General features: G+C 40.0%; 1 long non-coding RNA gene across 2 annotated transcripts in view; it reads right to left on the bottom strand.

The window, feature by feature from the left end:
* Nucleotides 1–24,233, bottom strand: part of LOC311430364 — a 376,701-nt gene that overhangs the window by 262,548 nt on the left and 89,920 nt on the right. The window lies entirely within an intron of this gene.

The raw sequence follows: 24,233 nt of genomic DNA, 5'->3' as shown, positions 1-24,233 counted from the left end.
CAAAGTTGGTTCATGGTGTTTAAAAAAAATAAATTAAAACACACGATCACGTACGTTAAAAAAAAAAAAAAAAAAAAAAAAAAAAAAAGGTTTGGTCCCTGCCATGAAGAGCTTACAGTCTAAAAGGTACTTATCTTAAGAGGTAAGAGAAAGGTTTCATTAAAGGATTTTTAGATGCATAGAAATGCATTATAAGTGCACAGAATAAGCAAATCAATCAGACTAATGGCAAGCAAATGTTTTTTTAGTTTAGTTTTGTTTTGTTTGAGGTGCAATACTGCTCATTTCAAGCAACTTTTGCCTTCAAGCTTTTGATTATAAAATGGCTTAGGTCTTCTTTCCATGTTGCATAGCTGCTTTAGTGATGATCATTGCTTCTGATCTTCCCTTACATCTACAATGCAGCCAGAAAAGTTGATTGAGTCTGCCTTGTGTGAAACGCAGTTGTAGAAGTGCAGCTCCTTATTGCAACCAGGAGGCACAACTCCATGTCAGACCACGGTCATTGTGGGGTTGCAGTATGGACTAACAGGTGGGCAGATGTCAGTGTTTTCACATAGTGACAAAAAACCTGTCTTGCCTTCAGATCCCATGTGCCAGACCTGGTGGGCTGACCAGCTATTTCTGACAGGTGACACTGAGGCTGCAGAGGGGCAGTGAAAATACTATACAGTGAAAATTACAGTTGCCTGCTTTGTGACGAAAGGATGAAAGGAAAGCATTAATGGAGATTTAACAGCTTCTTTGATTTTTTTATAAATTTATTCCAGAACTGAATTAATTAATATAAAATGTATTTGGTGAAACAATATAAAGATTACAATTAAAGCTTAAAATCATATGTACAGTATGTATAAATTATATAAAATAAATATGCTGGGAAAAAAAAATCAGAAAACAACGTTTAATATCATCCTGATACCTTATTTGAAATTTTCTGTTGCTATGGAGGATGGATGTTAGAGCATTTAAAGCCCTTCATTTAACTTATCTCACTCAGATTTTTATTTATTTATTTAGTTTGTTAAAGAGGACCTATTTGGGACTTTGATTGTTATGGGGGTCCTGAAACTGCACAACCATCTTGTTCAGTGACCACTTTGAGTTCTACCTCTCACAAGAAGAAAAAAAACACAGCACTTCCAATGTTTTTTACTTCCAAATCTGCAGTCAGAACATTTTGATGGCACCTTTAAAATGCAGCCTGTCATATACATTAAAAAGCATATTCTACTTTCTAAAATTTCATACAGTTTTACCACATTTAAAATAGTATTCTCATTTATAGCAGTGCGTAAATACATTGACCAACCAAGTCTTAACTAAGCAACACAGAAGATTATCATGATAACCACAACAAAATACACAGGAATAAATAGTCATGTTAGCAAGCAAACAAAAGTAATACAAATTAAAATCAGAATGCTTTTTGGGGTGAGAAAAAGACCTCAAAATCTTTCACACTAAGTGACTGATGATTCATGGCTTAAAGCACTAGTGTTATTAACCAGAAACAGTCCTGTTCTGCATTTGAGATTGGCAGGAAATCAGAGCCTGGATTCAACACAGCAACTTGATCCAGATTAGAATGGAGTCTCCTAGCTGGCTGAGAAATACTTCAGACATAGTTAAACTTGCTATATTTCTCTGCTTTTCTCTGCACTCTGGAGGGAAACAATGTTTACTCTTTGAAAACTCAATCTCCTACTGAACCTTGATCTCAACTGGGCATTCCATCTTCACTTGCTATATCAAAAAATAAATCAAATATGCTTGTGCAGAAAATGTTATTTTTTTTTTTCAGTTCTCTTACATCTGTCAAAGCTTCCCAGTTGATCAGAAAAAATAAAATAAAGTATATGCCGAGAAACTCAGTATGGATATAATTTTGAACTAATGCATTTGCAGTGTCAGAAGATTTGATGCAAGGGGATGGTTAGGATATCACTGAAGAAAAAGTTAAACTGATTCTACAGACATTTTGCTTTGGGTCTTTTAGAAGGCAGCAGATCAAGAATATGTTTGCTCCTATTCAAAGAGCAATAATACCAAACAACCATTTGGAACCAAAATGTTTTGTATGGTTAATATTTCTATTTTATTGGTTTCATCATAAAATGTTAAGACTGGGGTTCAAATGTTGTGGAAAAAGTAGGTTCAAAGTAATTTAATATTGGAATAGAAAATCTTAAGAATATAGGATTTTTATTATTAAATATTTTCCTACTTGACAAGAAATTAGAGAAGTTAGACCCCTTTATTGGGAACTAGTGGATAAAAGTTTGTTAGAAAATCAAAATCACTTGCAGTCAAATCTGACTGTAAAAATATATAACGATGCTAGCCCTCATTTTGTTGTTTTTGTTTGTTTGTTTGTTTGTTTTTTCATTTTTTTTGTTTTCCTGAAAATGTGCATGAAGCACTGTTCTTATTTAAATTGATATTTAAAAACATCAACTGTAGCTTATAAAAAAAATTAGCATCATTCATTTATAGCTTTTATATAGATGCCAAAACTACGTGATTACAACAGCTATCCTAGAGAAAACAATGACATTTAATGTAGGTTTCATATGACCAAATGTGGATTTATACAGTATTAGGAGCTGAATCGGTTGCTTAAACAGAGGTATTTAATGTTACTAGAAAAGCCCTATATGGCAATCAGCTTTGTCTTCAGAAGCGCTCAGGTTTTTATAGGTTTTATCTCTCAGCCCTAAGCAGGTGTCTTTGATACTGTACCAAATTTCACTAGATATCTACTTTTGATTCACCTGATAGTTACCTACGCTCAACAAATGGGAGTTTAGGTAACTAGGGCTGAATTTAGCTGAATTCAGACTGGCATCCAGTGTCATTTAAAACTCATCAGCATATCACAGAATCACAGAATTACAGAATCACAGAACTGTAGGGGTTGGAAGGGACTTCAAAGATCTTTTGGTAGTGTTGGTAGTGTTGGTAGAACTGCTACTGTTGCCACACTGTGGCCTTGGCCATCAGTGAGTGTGGCACACACCTCCTGCAGTCCATGTTGCTGATGATCTTCCTTGCATCTCCCAGAGGACACAGTGGGTGGCAGACCATATGGATGTGGGTGTACACAAGCGCATGCAGCAGAGTGCAAAGCAGATGAGTCAGGATGCTACACAAGGAAGGGGAAGGAGCAGGAGGAAGAAGTCAAAGAATATAGTGAATCTGATGACACATGGGGTCTGGATAGAGTTTAGGCTGATTGCCTCCAGTGTCTGGCACCAAACATGACTGACATGTGTAAGGCCTTGGAGGAAGTGGTGGATGAGCTTCTTGGTGCCTACTGAGGGCTCTCCAGGAACACCTTCAAGCCATGACTGCAGCCGGCCATCAGCATGGGCTATGTGTACGAAGGCTGGAGTGCAGTGAAATGTTTCAAGGAAAGGTTGGACCTGGTGCTTAGGGACATGGTCTAGTGGTAGTAGGGTGATGGTACATAGTACCATGGTACATTGGTAGTAGGGTGATGGTTGGACCAGATGATCTCAAAGATCTTTTTCATCCTTAATGATTCTATGATTCTATGAAGTTCAACAAGAGGAAGTGCTGGACTCCGTACCTGGGATGGGGCAACCTTGGCTATTTGTACAGACTGTAGCACACAGGAGCCTTCCTTTTTTTTTTTTTTTTTTTTTTTTCACCTTTATACCTTTACTTCTTTACTTACCACTTGCGGGTGTTTCCCATCTGGGCCCACAGATTTTCATATATCAGTTTTGCCTAGATTAATTCTAACCTGATTCTCCTCAAAGTCTTCCTTTCTCCAGACTTTCTGTCCTGTCTCCAGGATCTGGGATTCCTGAGAGCTGGCCTTAACAGTAAATACTAAAGTAAAGAAAGTTTAATTATTATTTTTATTTTTATATTTTTATATCAAATTTTCTATGTTTCCTTCAGCACCAGGGTGGTCACTCCATTCAGCAGCAGGCCCACATTTTCCCTAGTCTTCTTTTTGCCACTGATGTATTTGAAGAAGCTCTTCTTGTTGTCCTTGTCATGTCTTGCCAGATTTAAGTCCAAACAGGCCTTAGCCTTCCTTGCCACATCCCTGCATATTCTGACAACATTCCTATATTCCTCCCTAGCGGCCTGTCCCTTTTTCCATTTTAGGTATACTTTTTCTTCTGCTTTAGTTCTGCCAGGAGATTCTTGCTCATCCATGCAGGTCTCCTGCTCCCTTTGCTTGACTTCTTAGTCATAGGCATGCACCAGTCATGGAATCATAGAATGGTTTGGGTTGGAAGGGGCCTTTAAAAATCACCTAGTCCAAAACTTCTGCCATAGGCAGGGTCGTCTTTAACTAAATGAGTTTGCTCAAACCCACATCCAACATAACTTTGAACATTGCCAATGATGTGTCATTCACAACTTCTCTGGTCAACTCATTCCACTATCTTACCATCCTCATTGTGAAAAATGTCTTCCTTATATCCAATCTTTATCTATCCTCTTTCAATTTAAATCAGTTTTCTCTTGTCCTGTCACTACAAACCCTTGTAAAAAGTTTTTATCCATCCTTCTTATAAGCCGCCGTTATGTACTGAAAAGCTGTAATAAGTACTTCTTATCTCCAGGACAAACAACCCAACTTTCTCAGCCTTGCTTCATAAGAGAGGTATAACAGCACTCAGCTTGTTTTCATGGCTCTTCCTCTGGACCCACTCTAAGAGATCCTTGTGCTGTGGGCCTCAGAACTGGATCACAGAATCACAGAATCACAGAATCACAGAATCACAGAATCACAGAATCACAGAATCACAGAATCACAGAATCACAGAACCGTAGGGGTTGGAAGGGACCTCGAAAGATCATCGGGTCCAACCCCCCTGCCAAAACAGGTTCCTCAGAGCAGGCTGCCCAGGTAGGCGTCCAGACGGGCCTTGAATATCTCCAGAGAAGGAGACTCCACAACCTCCCTAGGCAGCCTGTTCCAATGCTCCGTCACTCTCACCGTGAAGAAGTTCTTTCGCATGTCAGTGCAGAACTTCCTGTGCTCTAACTTGCAGCCATTGCCCCTTGTCCTATCCCCACAAACCACTGAGAAGAGGTTGGCTACATCCTTCTGTCCCCCACCCCTCCGATATTTATATACACTGAGGAGATCCCCTCTGTCTTCTCTTCTCCAGGCTGAACAGACCCAGGTCTCTCAGCTCTTCTTCAGCTCATCTCTTCATAGGGAAGATGCTCCAGGCCCCGTATCATCTTTGTGGCCCTCCGCTGGACTCTTTCCAGGAGATCCCTGTCTTTCTTGTACTGGGGAGCCCAGAACTGGACACAGTACTCCAGATGGGGCCTGACCAGGGCAGAGTCGAGGGGGAGGATCACCTCCCTTGACCTGCTGGCCACGCTCCTTTTAATGCGCGCCAGGATCCCATTGGCCACAAGGGCACAGTGCTGGCTAATGGCCAACCTGTTGTCCACCAGGACCCCCAGGTCCTTTTTGTCAGAGCTCCTCTCCAGCAGGTCGTCCCCCAGCCCGTACTGATACTTTGGGTTGTTCCTTCCCAGGTGCAGGACTCTACACTTGCTCTTACTAAACCTCATTTGGTTTCTTCCTGCCCATCTCTCCAGCTGGTCCAGGTCTCGCTGAATGGCAGCACAGCCTTCTGGCGTGTCAGCCGCTCCTCCCAGCTTTGTGTCATCAGCGTACTTGCTGAGGGCAGACACTATTCCCTCATCAAGGTCGTCGATGAAGATGTTGAAGACCAGACCCAGCACTGACCCCTGGGGAACGCCGCTAGTCACAGGCCTCCAGCCAGACTCTGCTCTGCCGATCACCACCCTCCGAGCTCGGCCAGTCAGCCAGTTCTCAACCCACCTTGCCATCCACTCATCTATCCCACATTTTCTCAGCTTTCCTAGTAGGATGTCACAGGAGACAGTATTGAAAGCCTTGCTAAAGTCAAGGTAGATGACATCCGCCGCTCTCCGCCCATCTCCCCCCATCTATGATGGTGATGCCATAATAGAAGGCAACGAGGTTGGTCGAGCATGACTTCCCCTTAGTGAATCCATGCTGACTACTCCTCATGACCTTCTTCTCTTCCAATTGCTTGGAGACGGCATCCAGAACTAGCTGCTCCAATACCTTTCCAGGGACAGAGGTGAGACTGACTGGCCTGTAGTTTCCTGGATCCTCCTTCCTGCCCTTCTTGAAGACTGGAGTGACACTGGCTATCCTCCAGTCTTCAGGCACCTCACCCGTTCTCCAGGACCTTTCAAAGATTATAGAGAGCGGTTCGGTGATCACATCTGCCAGCTCCCTTAGCACACACAGATGCATCCCATTGGGACCCATGGATTTGTGTGCATTGAGCCCACTCAGACGCTCCCGAACCACTCTCACGTCCACCAGGGGGAGCCCTCCATTTCCCAGACCCTTTGTCCTATTGCCAGGGGCGAGGAGTCCCGGGGGAGTGTCCTTGAAGCAAAGACTGAAGCAAAGAAAGCATTCAGTATCTCTCCCTTCTCAGCGTCTCCCATGACCAGGACACCTCCCTCATTCAGCAAGGGACCCACATTATCCCTAGTCTTCCTCTTGCTGTTTACATACTTGAAAAATCCCTTCTTATTATCCTTTATCTCTTTCGCAAGCCTCATCTCTAGGTGGGCTTTAGCCTTCCTCATCGCATCCCTGCAGGCCCTGACAACACTTCTATACTCCTCCCAACAGGACACGCCCTTTGTCCACATTTCATAGAAATTCCTCTTCCTTTTGATCTTATTGGTGAGCTTCTTCCTCATCCACGTGGGTTTCCTGCCCCCGTTCCCCGATTTCCTACTCTTAGGGATGCACCAATCCTGAGCATGGAAGAAGTGCTGCTTAAATGTAGCCCAGCTCTCACAAGCACCCTTGCCTTCTAGCAACCTATCCCCTGAGATACTCCCAAGCAGGTCCCGGAAGAGATCGAAGTTGGCTCTTTGAAAATCCAGGGGAGCAATCCTGCTTTTAGCCTTACTTCCTTTGCCTAGTTCCATCTGGAACTCCACCATCTTATGGTCGCTGCATCCCAAGCTGCTCTCAACCTTCACATCCCTAACAAGGCCATCCCAGTTGGTAAGAACGAGGCCCAGGAGCACCCCCCGCCTTCTCGGCTCCTCCACCACCTGTGTCAGAAAATTGTCGTCAGCGCATTGTAGGAACCATTTGGACTGCTCGTGCCTGGCCAAGTTGCTTACCCAGCAGATGTCTGGGTAACTGAAGTCCCCCACGAGGACCAGTGCTCGTGATTGTGAGGCTACTAGCAGCTGCTCATAGAAGGCCTCATCAGCTTCCTCCTCCTGATCTGGAGACCTGTAGTAGATCCCCACCACCGTGTCTCCCATAGCAGCCCACCCCTTAATTCTTACCCACAAGCTCTCCACTTGTCCTTCACCCTCCCCCAGCTGGAGCTGGGTACACTCTAATTGCTCCCTCACATGAAGGGCAACCCCACCCCCTCGCTTCCCCAGCCTGTCTCTCCTAAAGAGGACATACCCCTCAATGACAGCGTTCCAGTCATGCAAGCTGTCCCACCACGTCTCAGTGGTGGGACAATCACCAGGCCTCTCCGCTCTTTTTTTGTGGCACAGGTTACAATGTGGTGCTCCATCTGGCCTTGATCCTTATGTTTTGTACTTCCCCCAATCCTGACTCTCTTCTCAGGGTTGCTTCCTGGGCTCGGACTACTGTCCAGACCCTCAGAATCTTCCGCAACCTCCCTGAGAGCATCAAATCTGTTTCCCAGGGACACCGTGGGGGTAGGTGTCACCGTGGGTGTTGGGGGCAGACATCTGTTTCTGCTCCACGCTGAGACAAGGGTTCAGCTCCTTGTCCCTTGTGGACAGTCTGGCCCTCTGTTCTGCATGTGTTCAATGGGGGCAGAGTCTACCCCTTGTCAGGACATAGGAGAGGGCTGCCGAGAAACAGCAGGGGCAGGGAGACCCCTCCTATCTGTCACCCTCAGAGACTCTCTCAGGCTGCCAATTTCTTGCTGCAGCCCAACCACCTGCTTGAGGAGTCCCTGAAGTAGGGCACACCTGCACCTGTGACAGCGCTCTCCTCCCTCATGGCCCAGATGGGCCTCCAGATTCTGGAGTTCCCTGCAGTCACCTGTCTGGACTTCCACCTCCCCTCTCAGGGGATCCACCTTGGTGCCCACGTGAGCCCAGAGAGACAGCATCTCCTCCATTTGGGTTGCTGCCTTGGACCAACTGCTGTGGCAGGTGCCCACTGTGGCGAGGTCTAGGTTCTCCTCCCTGCCCCCCTTGAACTGCCCTGTGCAAACTGTCTGCGCTAACTGCCAAGCCAGTCCTGTTAGCGTGTCCTGTTTGCAGCGCTCCATAGGGACTACTTTTATAGCACCGGGGGTGGGTGGGCTGTTGTCACCCCTGGCTCCACACTCAGCACATCAATGCCCACGGTGGCACAAGCACAGCTCCTGCCTGCTTGGGCAGTGGGGAGGGGCCGGGGCTGTGGCTCTGTTCCGCATTATTAAGGGGTTTGGTGTTGACTTCGTTAGTCTCCCTGCCAGGAGCGCTCGCTGCAGCCAATCCCTGTGAGGTTCCCAATTGAATATCTCTGTTATCTGCTTGGGGCTGATAGATCAGGACCAGTATCTCCTACAAGAGGAGCTAGACGCAGTAGAATACATTGGAGTGTCTCATATGAGACATATGAGATGTCTACATGTAGACATAGATATGTCTAAATTAGATGTCTTAATTAGATGTAGACATCTCACCAATTTATAATGTGAATAAAATATCTTTAAAAGCTGTAGTAAATAATTTTTCTTTGAAATATAAAAGTGATTTACATACAAAATTGAAAGTCTGCCGTTTAGTACAGAAAAATATTATTTTTTGTCAAGTTTATAAAGTTTTGTCTGAGTACATTAATTCTAGAAACTCTACATCTAGTGCATTACAGTCAGAAAACAGAAATTGTTTCAGTTCCTAGCTGCCTAACATACGTCAGAGTTTGCTGTTCTGAAGCATATTCTGGATTATCACATCTTTCAGGTGAAAATATTAAGGTAAAAAGAAACTGGGAAATTTTACAGGCAATTTGTTTGCAATCATCACTCTACTCAAGAACCTTAAGTCTCATGATATACAGTCTAATCTGTCATCACTCTCTGTCACTCCTTGTATTACGGTTTTAATTAGATTTTTTTTCCACTTCTGGATATTACACGTGATTAATTAGTGGAATAACTATTATAAATTATTGATATTTAGCTTCTAGATTATGAATAATTAAGTATAATGAATTTTAGATCAGTAATCTTTTACCTCTTTTGGATTTGTGTCTGACTCGGTGAATGAATGATGCAGAAGTTAAGGACTTCTTTTAAGCCAGCAGTCCTACTTTTGAAGTTGGTTGACATCAAACAGCAGTATGATTTTTAAATGATTTGTGATATAAGGCAACAATTTAAGACAATGCATGCAACAGAGTAAAGTCTTCAAGTACAGGGGAAGCTAAACCTTATGAAGAAGACAAATTTTAACTAACTCATAATACTGGTTTCCAGAAAGTTTCAATAAAATAATTTAATTAAAGATTTTGAAAGTTTTGCTTTGTTTTGATAGAATACATCACTAATGAATTTGAATACCATTTATTAAGGAGAAAGATAACACCCACAGTCAGATATCCAGAGGGGTGTGTTTGTGCAAGGACAACTGTCCCTTTTGGAAATGCAACACTTTGTAGTACATTCTGGGTTGAGCCAATTATTGTATACTATGAAAAGCTGGTATTAGTAACATGACACATAAAGCCATTATGTTCCCACACATTCACTTTCCTTTTATGTTACTGAAATATTTCCTCTTGCACTGAAGGTATAGCATAGCTAACGGTCTGATTTCTTGCTGATTGCCACCTCTGAACACTGCATATTGAAAAAGGAGATGGGAATGTTAAAATCAAATGTTCCTAACATTTAAGCTTTTTTTTTTTTTTTTTTTTTTTCAGCTCTCTATTACAGAAAGCTTCAGGACATTTTGTAAGAAAGACATTTTTTTCCTTCAAATACTGAATGAAATAGATGGAAGAGAACAAATCCGACATATTACTCTTGCTGCAGAAGGCTTAAAAAATTGAATAGTCTATGGAATTAATATCTATTCAATTTGTAAGTTATGTTTGTATAATTTCTTAATTAATTTCTTTCCTTCTAGCAATTCCTATTGCAGGACCAGAAGGACACAAGCAAGGTCTGCATTACAATTTTCACTTACTTTTTAGGTGGAATGGGATTTATCTCACATAACAGGTGTAATGTAGATGTCTATATCTGACTAATCAGATAACAGTCACTGAAGATTTGCTAAAGTCACTTACTGAATATTAAGCTCTTTCCCCAGTTCAGCTCAAGATTATCTAATGCCATATTATTCCTGTAATGTCAGTGGGTAACAGGCATAACAAGTGAGTAGGTACGGCCACTTCCTGATTGCATCTTGGACCTTGAGGCCTGGATCACAACCTGATCTGGGAACTACCAGAACTGTACATTCTGGAAGGTACTGCAATGGCAGGGTGGAATGGTGGAAAATATCAAAATTGCCTTATCTGAACCGTAGTCAGGATGGAAAAGTACGGACTAACAGTCAGTCATCTCATGGCTCTACACAGTGTCCTTAACTGAAGAACCCCATGAGCACTTTGGTTATCACAGTGGGCTGTGACCTTCCATCTGCTCGTGAGCTGGGACACCTTTCAGGTGGAATGTCTCTCAGGGCTGACTCCTCAAGTAGTTCCTATTTCTAATATAGCAAATACTCTAACAGAAAATTCTTTTGAATAATTATGTTAAACTGGCTGATGATTAAGTGCCATTAAAAATCACGCAATCTAATCCTGAGATTTACCATAAAATATTAATAAATCTTAAATTGCTACTAGATCAAAGTTTTGTGAAAAGCTATTCACGACAAGCTAGTGTTCACTAAGTGTGTGAGTCCTTCACTAACTTTTTAGCAAAAGTAGATTTGCTTTAACACAGATTTGTTGCTGATTATGTAACTATGTGATTGAGTTTAATGAAGTGACTGAGCAGCTAGTCCTAAAAACCATTTCCAGACACATTAAAAAAAAAAGAAAATTCTCAGGAGTAGTCAGTATGTATTCACCAAGGGAAAGGCACGCTTGGCCAACTTGATAAACCTATATGATTAAATCACAGGGTTGGTAGATGAAGATACTGTCTACCTGGAGTTCAGTAAAGCTTATTTCACTGTCTCCTGTAAGATCTTCATACACAAGTTGTTGCAGTATGAACTGGATAAGCAGACAGTGAGGTGGCTTAAGAACTGTTTGAATGACTGCGCCCAGGGGATTTGATCAGTAGCAGAAAGTCTGCTTGGAGGTCAGTAACAAGCAGTGTACCCCAGGGGTCTGCACTGGATTGAGTCTGGCTTAATGTCTGCATTTATGATCTGGTTGATGGCACAGCATGTACTCTCAGAAAGTCTGAAGATGGCACAAAATTAGAGGGAGCAATGACAGGTTGACAGGAACAATAGGGGTTTTGCTGCCATCCAGACGGACCTTGACACACTGGAGAAATGGGCCAGTAATAACATCCTGCTCTTCAACAAGAAGTGCAAAGTTGTGTACCAGGGGAAGAACAACCCCAAGTAGCAATACCTGCTGGTCTACTCATCTAGAAAGTAGCTCTGCAGAAAAGAACCTGTGGGTGTCCTGTTGGACACCTAGTTGAACATCAGTCAGTAATCTGCCCTTGGGGTAAACAGGGCTAATTATATCCTGGGCTGCATTAGGCAAAGGATTGTCAGCAGGTGATCCTACTCCTCCTGTAGGAGGTGATCCTACTCCTCAGGACGGGTAAGGCCACACTTGGAGTACTGTGTCTAGTTCTGCTCACTTCCTCGTCCCTCAGAACAAGAAAGATGTGGGCATAATTTAGAGTCCAAAGTGAGGTCACAAAGATGATTACAGCACTGGATCATCTCTCCTATGAGAAAAGGCTGAGAGAGCTGAGATTGTGTAGCCTAGGAAAGAGGAGGTTTGGAGGGGATCTCATCAATATATAACTGAAGGGAGGGTGAAAAGATAATGGAACCAGGCTCCTGAACATCAGGAAGCACTTCTTTGCTGTGCAGATGATGGAGAACAGGAACAGATTGCACAGAGCAGTTGTGGAGTCTCCCTCCTTGGATATCTTCAAAAATTCCATGCTTCAAAATATTATGATTTGTGAAATTATAATATGAAGTTTCTATTAAAACATATGTGTATATTCACAAACTTCTATCCCAAAACAAAGTAGACCCATCTATTTACAAAATATTTTAGAAAACTAGCAATTACAATTGCACCCCGGGACATGGTTGGCCCTGTTGTTTGCCAGACTGTGGCCTCATGTTCAGCACTCATATTCAACTTGTGCTTATAAGCTTTGAATTACTCACTCCAAAATTGTCGAAAGGAAAAAATGCTTAGATTAATGTAGCAAATTTAAATTCCATGGGATTTGTATGTTAAAAGTTTTGCCAAGGAGTACTTTTTTTTTTTTTTCTTTCTTTCTATTCCTTATTTTTCTTGATTAAGGTCTATATGGACTTTCAGTGTTGCAAAAGGATGATCTTACACCTGTTTTTCTATCGCTAATAAGTAAGATATGAGGCATGCTGTTTCTTTGATACAGTTCCCAGAACAATCTTTGTCAGCATAGTTACCCAAAAAGAAACACTCGTATATTTATCTCTATAAAAGATAGTGAATCACAGTGAAGGAAGTCAGCTTCAGTCAAATTTGAAGCTTAGCTGCATGGAGTTGTTTACCAATTATACGTAGATATAATCTGCTAATCTCTGAAGCTTTTTTTCAGATGGGTGTTGTCTGAGCACTGAATATTACAGATTTTATTTTTAGCACAATATTAGACTATTAGGTGCATCCTAAAGCCTGCTTGGATTGTATTTTAACAGACTAGGAATTGGCAGTTTTAACTACATTCAACCATACTAATCTATGCTTGGTTTGTGTTGATTATAAACGTAACTAGTTTACAATTACTTGCTTTACTGAATACTCACATTTTCACTCAATTCTCTGAAAGAATTAGAATAAGCATACAAGAAGAAATAAATTAATAAAAATTGGCACTTCTGGTGATTTGCCATAATAACACAATAGAGGAAGGGGAAATCGAAAAGATTTCTCTCTCTCCAGATTGTCTCTCTCTCCAGAATTAAAATAAAATAAAATAAAATAAAATAAAATAAAATAAAATAAAATAAAATAAAATAAAATAAAATAAAATAAAATAAAATAAAATAAAATTTGCAGAAGAATAACTCTCTCACTAATCTTTCTCCCACCAGGTCTTCACGAAACTGAGCTCATTCAGACTGTAAAAGAATTAAAAAGAATAAAGCAAAAAAGAAACAACAGCAATAACACTCAATTTTTATTTGATCCTCACTTTTCTGGAATATTAGGAATTAATCTGTTGGGTTTGGTGTTTTGTTTTTGTTTTTTTCAGATCTTTTGATACTTCAATTTTGTCTTGTCATATGTAGTAAATTTAAAATAAAAAATGTTTTGTAGTGAAAAATAAAAATTTCCACCATTCAGTTCCTTTGTGTTTGCCTAAGACTTTGCATCATGTTACAGGCAAGCTATTGAAAATTTTGGTGCCTTAGAGGTGTATATTTCTGACATATTAGTATTCATCAGACATAACAAGGAATTGCAGGAAAGAAGAAAAAACTATGTAAATGCTTGCATATTTACAAATCATACAGTTCATAATGATAGGGAAATATTTCCCCCTTGAATTTTTGTGAGATTAAACTCTCTCAAAGCAGGATGGTGGTTGCTCAGGTTGACCTATGTATCTAAGAAATAAAAACACTTGCTTAAGTATGACTAGGTAACTTCTTTAGTAACCCCAAACTCACATACCTGATATGAAGTCTCCAGTCTGTGTATTAAAAATCATGCCCTTCTTAGAAAGGACAGCTCTGAATATAGAAAATTATAAACTGAAGGTCATAGGAACTGCTCCATTTAGCAAGTGTAATGAGCTATCCATCCCAATTACAAACACAAATCATAATCAGTTTCTTGGCAGAAGAAAAAGAATTTTAAATGAAGAAAACATGAATAACACAGAAAAAAAAAAACAGCAGGCAAGACAGCTTTGCAAAGGTATAAGCAACTAAACTGGCAGGTAAAAGACATGGGTGAGTAGCTTTCACTAAACTGTATATAGCATAGAAAAAATAATCTATAGAAAGGGAATACTGAAACCGTTGATGAGATCAATAAGTAGCATGAGGTAAGAGAAGGAAGAATAGATATGGTTGAGCACATAATAGTAGAGAACGTATAAGAAAAGTCAAAATTTTAACAAAAGAATACATATACCACGACTCCTAAAAGAAATACAGTTAACATTAGCAAATGTCAATAGCAAAACATTTTGTGTATTGGGAAATAAACCAGTACGTCAAGACACTCAAAGAAGAGGTATCTTCTTTAGTATGTAGTTTTGTATCTTGAACTTATGGGAACCTAGAGAAAAAGGGAAAGCAATAACAGTTATCCATCTGAACAACACTCATGGCTTTTTTTTTTTTTTCTTTCTTTCTTTTTTAATGATAAAACAGAGAAAAGCACTTCTTTTCACTTTTATATAGGTTCTTCTGCCCAAAAATTCTCTGGTATTAAAATGAGAAAGATGTCCTTTCTAGTAAATAAAAGGAGGCTAAATAATAGGCTTAAACCTTGGACTTCTGATCACCCAAAGAGTTACATACCTTGGTTCTATTTTGAACCACGTAGCCCCAATGCTGGTTCTCACTCCTCTCTCAACAGCTGTTGCGCAGCAGGTTTTGTTGTTGTTGTTTGTTTGTTTGTTTGTTTTCCCTTTCTTAAATCTGCTCAGATTTAGTGTCGCCCACTGACTTGGCTCTGGCCAGAGGTGGGTCCCTTTTGTAGCCGTCTGGAGCTGTCTCTGATCTGACATGGGACAGCTGATGGACTGTTCTCACAGAAGCCACCCACTCTCTTTTCCCCCACTACCAAAACCTTGCCGTGTAAACCCCATACGAGTCCTCAGGCTATGTTGGTGCATGGAGTTATTTCTCTCCAGATGCAGGGCTTGGCATTTTCCTTTTATGAACATTAGGAGATTCCTGTCATTACATTGTTTTGGACTGTCGAGATCTCCCTGAACTGCACTACAGTCATCTGGTATATTATATATCAACCACTTCCAATTTTGTATCATTTGCAAATAAATCTCTTAGATTAAATGCATTTCTTTCTTTTTCTGTCCTCCATGTTTTGTTTTGTTATTTTTTTCTTCTTCTTCACTATAATGAAAATAAATAATATTTTTCATGTATTGAAACTGCTGATTAGGTGCTGTTTTATTCTTCTCCCTCTATGAGGTTTGTAGAGCCTAATAATCAAATTCAAAGTAATCTGTCACCTGTGGCTGAAACAATCATAAGTCCATTTGTCTGTATAAGGTCTGTCTTTATCATTCTCATGATATAAATATCCACATAAGCATCCTGGACAGAAGAAGGATGTTTAAGATCCTATTATGAGGGTTTGTAGTGAAATTTCAATGACTGCAGTAGGACATTCTGACAGAAATGCAATGCTACGAAATTGCTCAGGTATAGACTTCACAATTCTTCCTGCTTTCAAAACTAATAATTAAGTCAGGCTTTTCTGTCTATGCTGAGTATGGCAGTACTTTATGAACTCTTTTAAAACTGTTTTAATTGATTTTCAGAACAAACCTCATTAATATATGGCTGTGATGGGATGACCTTGGCTGGCTTCCAGGTGCCCACCAAACTCTTCAGCAAGACAGGGAGAAAACATGATGAAAAATGTACAAGGTCATGATAAGGACAGGGAGATTGCTCAACAACAATGCTGGTGAAATACATTTGACTTTGGGAAGGTTAATTTATTGCCAATTAAAAATACAGTGGGATAGGAAGAAACAAATCCAAACTAAAACTGCTTTCTCTCTAACCCCCTTATCTCCAGGTCCAACTTTTTTGTTCCCTTCTATCACCTCATCCTCCTGCAAGCAGCACAAAATAGGGAATGGGGATTGCCATGAGTACATGTACCTAACACCTAATCTCTGCTTCTGTTTCATCACACTTCTCTCCTGCTCCAGGGTCCCTCCTACAGGATTCGGTCCTTCATGAACCACTCCCAAATGGGTGGACAGCATGGACAGCAGGTCTTTAAGAACTGTGCCAGTATGGTTCCTTTCCACAGGGTAGAGTTCTTCAGCAAAAGTCTGCTCCAGTGTGGGCCTCCTACAGCCACAATTCCTGCCAGAAAACCTATTCCAGCATAAGACAGCAGTGTTCTCATGGTCTGCAGTTCCTTACCCGGAGCCTGCCCCTGTGTGAGGTCTTCACAGGCTACATTTTGGGTATCTGCAATGATGTGGTCCTCCATGGGCTGCAGGGTTTCAACTGTCTTCACAATGGTCCTCTCCTTGGGCTGCAGGGAAATCTCTGCTTCTGCACCTGGACACCCTACTCTCCCTCCATCTTCACTGACCTTGCTGTCTGCAAAGTTGTTTCTCTCACATTTTTCTCATTCCTCTCTCTCACAGCTGCTTCACTGTGTGTTTTTAGTGACCTTTATCCTTTCTTAAATAGATTATTACAGAGGCAGCACCAATGTCACTGATTGGCTCAACTTTGGCCAGCTGTGGGACTGTCTTGGGGCTGCCTGGAACTGGCTGTGTCTGACATGGGCTCAGCTCCTGATCTCTTTTTAGAGGCCTCACTTGCAGTCTTTCCCCACCCCTACCCCTTTTCCATGTAAAACAAATACAGCTGTAAAGATAATAGAAACAATGCAAGAACTCAACAGAATACGTGATAAAAGAAGGTGAAGAGGAATGCTGAATGAAGTACACCATATCATTCAATCTTATGGCCTACTTGACTGAATGAAGACAACTTAATTCAAGAGTGAATTAATTTGTGTGACAAATCAGTGGAGGAGCAGATCATATATAGATGACTAAAACAAAATTTTTGAGAAAATATTATGTTCAAAGCATTATAGTTAGCTTTCCAAACTCATTTCTTCAGAATCTTTTTACAAGAAAGGCTAAGCCTCAGCCAATTGGCAGGCTGGTGACCACTAGAAATTATAGCTGCACTAATGACAGTATAGTCAATAGTATTAGTTTGACTTGAACTTCAATATAGACATTATAAAACAGTGTAATCAACAACAGCATATAACTGTTTTATATCACTGTGATAGCATAGCAAGACAAAATGTTTAGGCGTTCATGAGAAGAGTCCCGAAGCTGCCCCATGTTAAGCAAGAGCCAGCTCCAGCTGCCTCCAAAAGGGACTCAAAGCTGGCCCAAGCTCAGACAATGAGCAATGCTGTGAGAGGCAGATTTAAAAAAGGAAAGAAATCACTGTGCAACAGCAGCTGGGAAGGAGGAGTGAGAAAATGTAGAGAGGAACAGCCCTGCAGACCCCAAGGTCTGTGCAGCAGGAGGGCAGGAGGTGCTCCAGGCACACAGCAGAAGTTCCCCTGCAGCCTGTGGAGAGGGCCCTGGTGGAGCAGGCTGTCCCCCTGCAGCCCATGGGTCCCACATGGAGCAGATCTCCATGCTGCAGCCCATGGAGGAGCCCCTGGTGGAGCAGGTGGATGTGGCCTGAAAAAGCCTGCAGCCCATGGAGAGCCCCCGCAGAAGCAGACTCAGGCCAGAACAACAGCCCATAGAGAGAGGACCGCAGCTGTGCAGGTGGTCTGGCAAGGGCTGCTACCCATGGGCAGCCCATGCTGGAGCAGTCCATTCCTGAAGGATGGACCCCATGGTATAGACCCATGTTGGAGTACTTGAAGAACTGAAGTTTTTGGGGAGCCCATGTAGAATCGGTTCAGCAAGGATGATATCCCATGGGAGGGACGCCAAAGTGAAACAGGGTAAGAGAGATAAAGGAACTGCAGAAGATGAAGTGTTATGGATTGACTACAACCCCCATTCCCATGGAATGGGAGGCCTCATGGTCAGGAGGAGGTGGTGAAAGACAGGGAATGGGGGGAGGTAAGGTGATTTTATTTTGCTTTTAGTTTCTCTCTGCTCTAGTCTTTTAGTAATAGGCAATAAGTAATATTATTCTCCTTATGTCAAGCCTTCTCAAAAGAAGAGGTAGGAGGAGAAGAAAGTATGATGGGTGTCATGGTTTAACCCAGCCAGCAGCTAAACATCACACAGCCGTTCGCTCACCCTCCTCCCTCCCTCTCTGGGATGGGGGAGAGAAATGGGAAATTGAAGCCTGTGAGTTGAGATAAAGACAGTTTATTAAGACAGGAAGATAATAATAATAACAATAATAATAATAACAATAATAATAATAACAATAATAATAATAACAATAATAATAATAACAATAATGATGATAATAATACTACTACTAATAATGTGTGCAAACAAGTGATGCACAATGCAATTGCTCACCACCCGCTGACCGATGCCCAGCCTAACCCCAAGCAGTCCACCCCCCCCCTCCCCCGGCTAGCCACCCCTATATATTGTTTAGCATGATGTCAGATGGTATGGAATACCCCTTTGGCTAGTTTGGGTCAGCTGTCCTGGGTCTGTCCCCTCCCAGCTCTTACTACACCCCCAGCCTGCCCGTTGGCAGCACAGAGCAAGAAGCTGAGATGTCCTTGGCTTAGTATAAGCACTGCTCTGCAACAATTAAAACATCGGGGTGTTATCAGCACTCTTCTCATCCTAAGCTAAAACATAGCATTCTACCAGCTACTAGGAAGAAAATTAACTCTGTCCTAACTGAAACCACGACAATGGGGAAAAAAAAAAAAAGGCTCATGGGTTGTGATAAGCGTAATTAAATCAAAGGGAATAGAAGGAGGGGAGAAAAAGTCTGCTTGGAAGTACATAGGGAAGAAAAATAAAATTATTCTCTATTTCCTATCAACAAGCGATGTTCAACCACATCCTGGAAAGCAGAGCCTCAATACACGTAGCAGTTATTTGAGTGGACTGACAGCTTCATAACAAGAGTCCCCTTCTCCTTCCCCTTTCTCACTTTTTATTGCTGAGTGTGATAGCATATGGTATGGAATATCCCTTTGGTTGGTTTAGCTCAGCTGTACTCCTGATGTGCCCTCCACAGTTCTTGCCAACTGTCAGCCAGGCTTTGTGGGTTTTGGAGGGAGTCTTGATGCTGTGCCAACACTGCTCAGCAATTGGTGTGATACCAACGCTGTTCTAGCTACAAGAGCAGAGCACAACATATGCTGCAGGGAAAATCCCAACAGCATCCAGTATATGGGCTGCTGCAGGAAAAGTCCTAGCTTCATCCCAGCCAGACTCAGTGCAGTATGTGCGCACTCTGACCACCAAAGTAACAAACAAATACTTGTGTTGAAGTACTTAGGAGCCATGGGAAAATATGTAAATAACAACCTGAGTAACAGAATTTGTAAGATGAAGAACAAATAACAAGATAAACATGAAGGACCACAGTTAGGTGAGCCTAAAACACAAGAAGGATGAACGGAAAAGGAAAAAAAAAGGTATGCATCATGGAAGTAGATGGCATCCCCCTTTCAGGAAAGGTACAAGTAGCATAAAATACCACACGACAAACTGAAGGAAAAAAAAGATGCTTCAGATCAGACTTGTCTCGTGAAAGAGCCCTCTGGCCTGAGCACCCTTTCTTCAGTGACTGTGGACCACCAAGGACTCTAGCCATAATGGCTAACTCTATGGCATCAGATCCATGGCATTGTATGCTCACAGCTAATACAAGGTATGAGTGCTAAGGACAAGCAGTTTTGTACACATACGTGTAGTAGTAGTCTCAACATGTAAGAAATTATCATTAGCACAAAGTGTGCTGTTGTCCAATATTAGTTTTGTTTTAAAATTTATTTAAAATTATATTTTAAATATTTATAATTTATTTAAAATTAAAATTTTGTTTTAAAATTTATTTAATTGTTTTAAAATTTATAACTGATGTGACTTGTTAGTCTTGGAAGTCAGACATTCCCATCACAGTAATCTCTAATTCCCTTATGATATGCATATATATGTGCGTATAGAATCACAGAATAGTAAAATATCCCAAGTTGGAAGAGATCCACAGGGATTAGCAAATCCAGCTGACTCCACACAGTACTACCTGATTTATTAAACCATATGTCTGAGAGCATTGTTGAAATACTTCTTAAACTCTTGGAGACTTGGTGCTGTGACCACTTTCCTGGGGAGCCTGTTCCAGTGCCCAACCAGCCTCTTAGTAAATAGTCTTTTTCTAATTATTAATAGTATTAGTAGTATCGTAGTATTTATTTTATTATTATAGTAGTATTTATTATTATTCTATTTATTAGTCGTATATATTAATATAGTAATATAGTGATATATGTATTGTATAGTAGTATTATGTATGTTATATATAATATAATGTGTATATTATATATATTATTTATATATATTATATAGTAGTATTTATTATCGTTGTAGTATTTTAGTATACAGATATATCTATAGAGATATATAGATATTCTATTGAAAGAAGACAAAGGTGGTGCTCCATATGTAACTTTATATATATAACACCCATTCTTTATCAGAAGTAGAAAGAAATTATCATGTAGAAACTAAAGATTCTTGTGTAAGTAGGATTTGAGGGAAATGCTAAGGTAAGAGAACAGTTTCTAATGAAGAGAACATTTCTGTTGTTCAATGCTGAAAAGAAGAATTGAATGCAGGGGAAAAAGTTGCAAATGCAGAAGAGGAAAGGGTGGTGGTGAAAAAGATGTGAAGAAATACTCAAAGATCTGCTTGTACAGAAATTATATGGTAGGACAGTTTCTCACATAAATAAGATAAGTGGTGTGTCACATAAAGGAATTGCAAAAGTATTTGAAGAGAGAGATTTGAAGCTTATGCTTCACAGAAAAGAATGAACAGTACAATAGTACAATTATGATTTAAATCCTAAATAACAATGCTGTTTCCACAAATGATTCTTTACTATGTTTCTTCCCTATTATATCCGGCTTCCAGAGCTTCTAATACTAAAACTTACAAGGAAATGAAAATGGCTAACAAGTCAAACAACTGAAAGGAGAGGCTACTTAATGTCTGTTTTATAGGGATAATGCTGAGGGTATTTGCTGAAATAAGTTTAACATATATCCCAACATATATCCCTTACTTAAACTGGGTAATAAAATGCTCAATATAGCAATAATGACAAGACAAGCATAGTGACTGTTTAAGTATATTCCAAAATCTGTGAGATTGTGGCGGAGACATGAGAAAAAAAAAAAAAAAAAAAAAAAAAGGCAGTGGAGAGATTAATGAATCTCTTAACAACAAAATTTGCTGAACTAATCAGTATGTAAACTTTTTTTTTTTTTTTTTTTTTTTTTTCTGCTGTATTCTGCTGCAGTAGTAAACTGAATTAAGACAGGTCATAGAAAGCTAAACAGGAGGTATGGAAGAAAGGAAGTGACAGGCAGGATTAGAGGAAGATTAGTGACAGAAAGGCTTAGAGAAATTGAGGATTCTACGGGCCATAAACAGATGGTGATAACGAACTGTTCATGAAGGAGAAAAAATGAGTAGATTAGAATTATTGAGGGAGGAGGGGGAGGAGGAGGAATTCACTAAATAGCAGCAAACTAAATGTATTTTGTTGAAGAATAGTTGTGAAGAAAAAATCTTAATTTAGGGGATCAGAATCATCTCATTTATGTGAGACATAGCAAACAATACACAATAACAGAGATATAAGGACAAAATATAGGACATGGGACTCTGTCCAGATGCTATGAGTTGAGTTATAAATGATTACAGCAGGTTTGTTAGAGAGTAATATAAAATATTATGTAGTAAAGTTGGCAGTATTGTGCACTGGCTAATCATTCAGAATGATGGACTACAAGAAAGAGACAAATAGGACTGGTGTACCCTAGACAAAATAAAAGAAAATTAAAACCATAAAATATTACAGTTTTTTACAGTTTTATTTTTCATTAATTATATACTAGATGAGCAAGAATGGTAGCTATAAAATAAAAAGCTAATTCAGAGAGAGTGCTTCATCCTTGACTTTCTCTTGTTTTGCAGGCCAGGCAATGAAAATGACATAAAAACTGAAAAGTATGATAATCTTGCCTTAAATTGAACAACATGAATAGAATAATAATTCAGTATCAATAATTTGTGTGTGAGGATACCACAGCAACATCTTGCAACCTGTAAATATAGTCCATCCCAAGATAATAGGTACTTAGAAAGTCACTTCAAAGAGTACTGAGTTTACATTGTAATATAATAGCTCAGATGCTGTGGGATGACAAAGTATTGAAATAGAAATTTATAGAAACAAATCCACTTATGTCTATCAACTCAAATGCATAACAGATCAACCAACATGACAAAAATGTATTTTAGCAAGAAAAAATAGACTTATTTATTTTCTTTTTTTGTTACTGTTTTTGTTTTAAAACTACTCTTCTTGCTTTTAAAAATAATATTTTTATGCTATTTTTCTAGAGATATAAGAAAGCTGTATGTTTTATTAAAATTATATATCCAAACAGTGATATTTGATTTGGTATAGATTATGACATCTTCCTAACTAATCAATGGCTTGTTGTCGTGTGAATCTGATGGCAAGTAAGATCTCACGTCTATGCTAATGTAGTTCACCTCTAGCATAAAAATGCTCACAACTCTGAAACCAGTATTCCACTGATTTTCCATTGAGATTTATAACATTCTGTTCTGTGAGCTTTTTATGTTTTTCTAATTTCACTTAGCATGAAAAATCTATGAAACTGCCTTGCTTCTGTTAAAATTGATAGTTGGTGGTTTGTTGTTTTTTGTTTGTTTGTTTGTTTTTTCAGTGGTATCAAGGGAACCTGAATCTGACCCTGTGTGAATACTGCAATTAATGGAAGTAAATAGGAATGTCAGATGTATTTTGATAAGGTTATGGTGCCCAAATTTTGTGAATTTTGAGAAAATTTGACTTATTAACCAGCATGTCAAAAATTAATTTAGGATCGATACTCAGCTGTCTTCCAAAAAAGCACATCTTTATTCTGGCTAGATTCTTTTCCTTCTATTGTAATAGTATGTGTCAGGAGCATGCCTTTCTGATAATCACTGACTGTTTTCTACAAGGTACAGCTGTTATGTATTAGTTTATGTCAGTCTCAAGAGCATACGGTGTCTGCTCATTTTTACATTAGAGAACATTTGCCTGTTTAGGGTGGGATAGTTACATGCTTGTAAGGAGGGCCTGTGCTTAGTCATTTAAGAAACTGGTAACTCTCTATATAGACCGTGACTAAATAGCCAACGCTACACAGAGTAGCAGCCCTGTCTGAATATAGACCATTGCTTCAAATAATCACCCTAGTGTATGCATGTCGGTTTAACTTTTCCAATATTTAAAGCAGATACTGCATGATCTCTACAACTACCCTTCTGCAGATAGGATGAGTAAGTATATGTTTGGTCAGCTTTCAGGGGTTTCCCTAGCAGCAGTAGAACAGCATCCTGCACTTTTCATTGAGCTGGCATAGTCTTCCCTGCATATCAGTGATATTCAGATTTTGTCATTTGTACTGCACTCTGAATTTTCATACATAGACTCATATGCTCCTTTCAGCTACAGACCCTATTTCTGTAATTTAATTTCTCTAGCTCATGATCAGACTTATAAAAACAGGAATCCTATTTCACTGGGGAACTGCTGTCACAAACTATTTCCATATTGGATGTACACACCTGCAGCTAACTGCTCACACAACATCAGTCTTGCTTCACATCACTAGGTGCTAATGAGGTAAAAGTAAGAACAATGAATCTGTTGGTACAAGACCAGATCTCAGTAGGTTTGCATATTCAGTAGTGCTGCTTTTTGCCAGCTCTTCACTGAGTTCAACATTGCTACACTTTTTGTACTTGCAGAGAATCAGAGCAATAACATTTCCTGGATATGAGGAAAACAAGCAAGTATAGTAGGAAAAAACAGTATGTAGCTCCAATGTGAAAAAGCAGGAAGAAAAACAAACAAACAAAAAAAAGTAATTTGTAAAAGCATTTTACTACAACTCTGTAGGGAAATGTTAGCACATATTAGCATATTTGAATCAATTCTAACTG

The sequence above is a fragment of the Aythya ferina genome (assembly GCF_964211825.1).
Source record: "Aythya ferina genome assembly, chromosome: 1".
NCBI lineage: Eukaryota > Metazoa > Chordata > Aves > Anseriformes > Anatidae > Aythya > Aythya ferina.
Note: the sequence above shows the minus strand (reverse complement) of the source record. Positions and strands in the feature narration are given on the sequence as shown.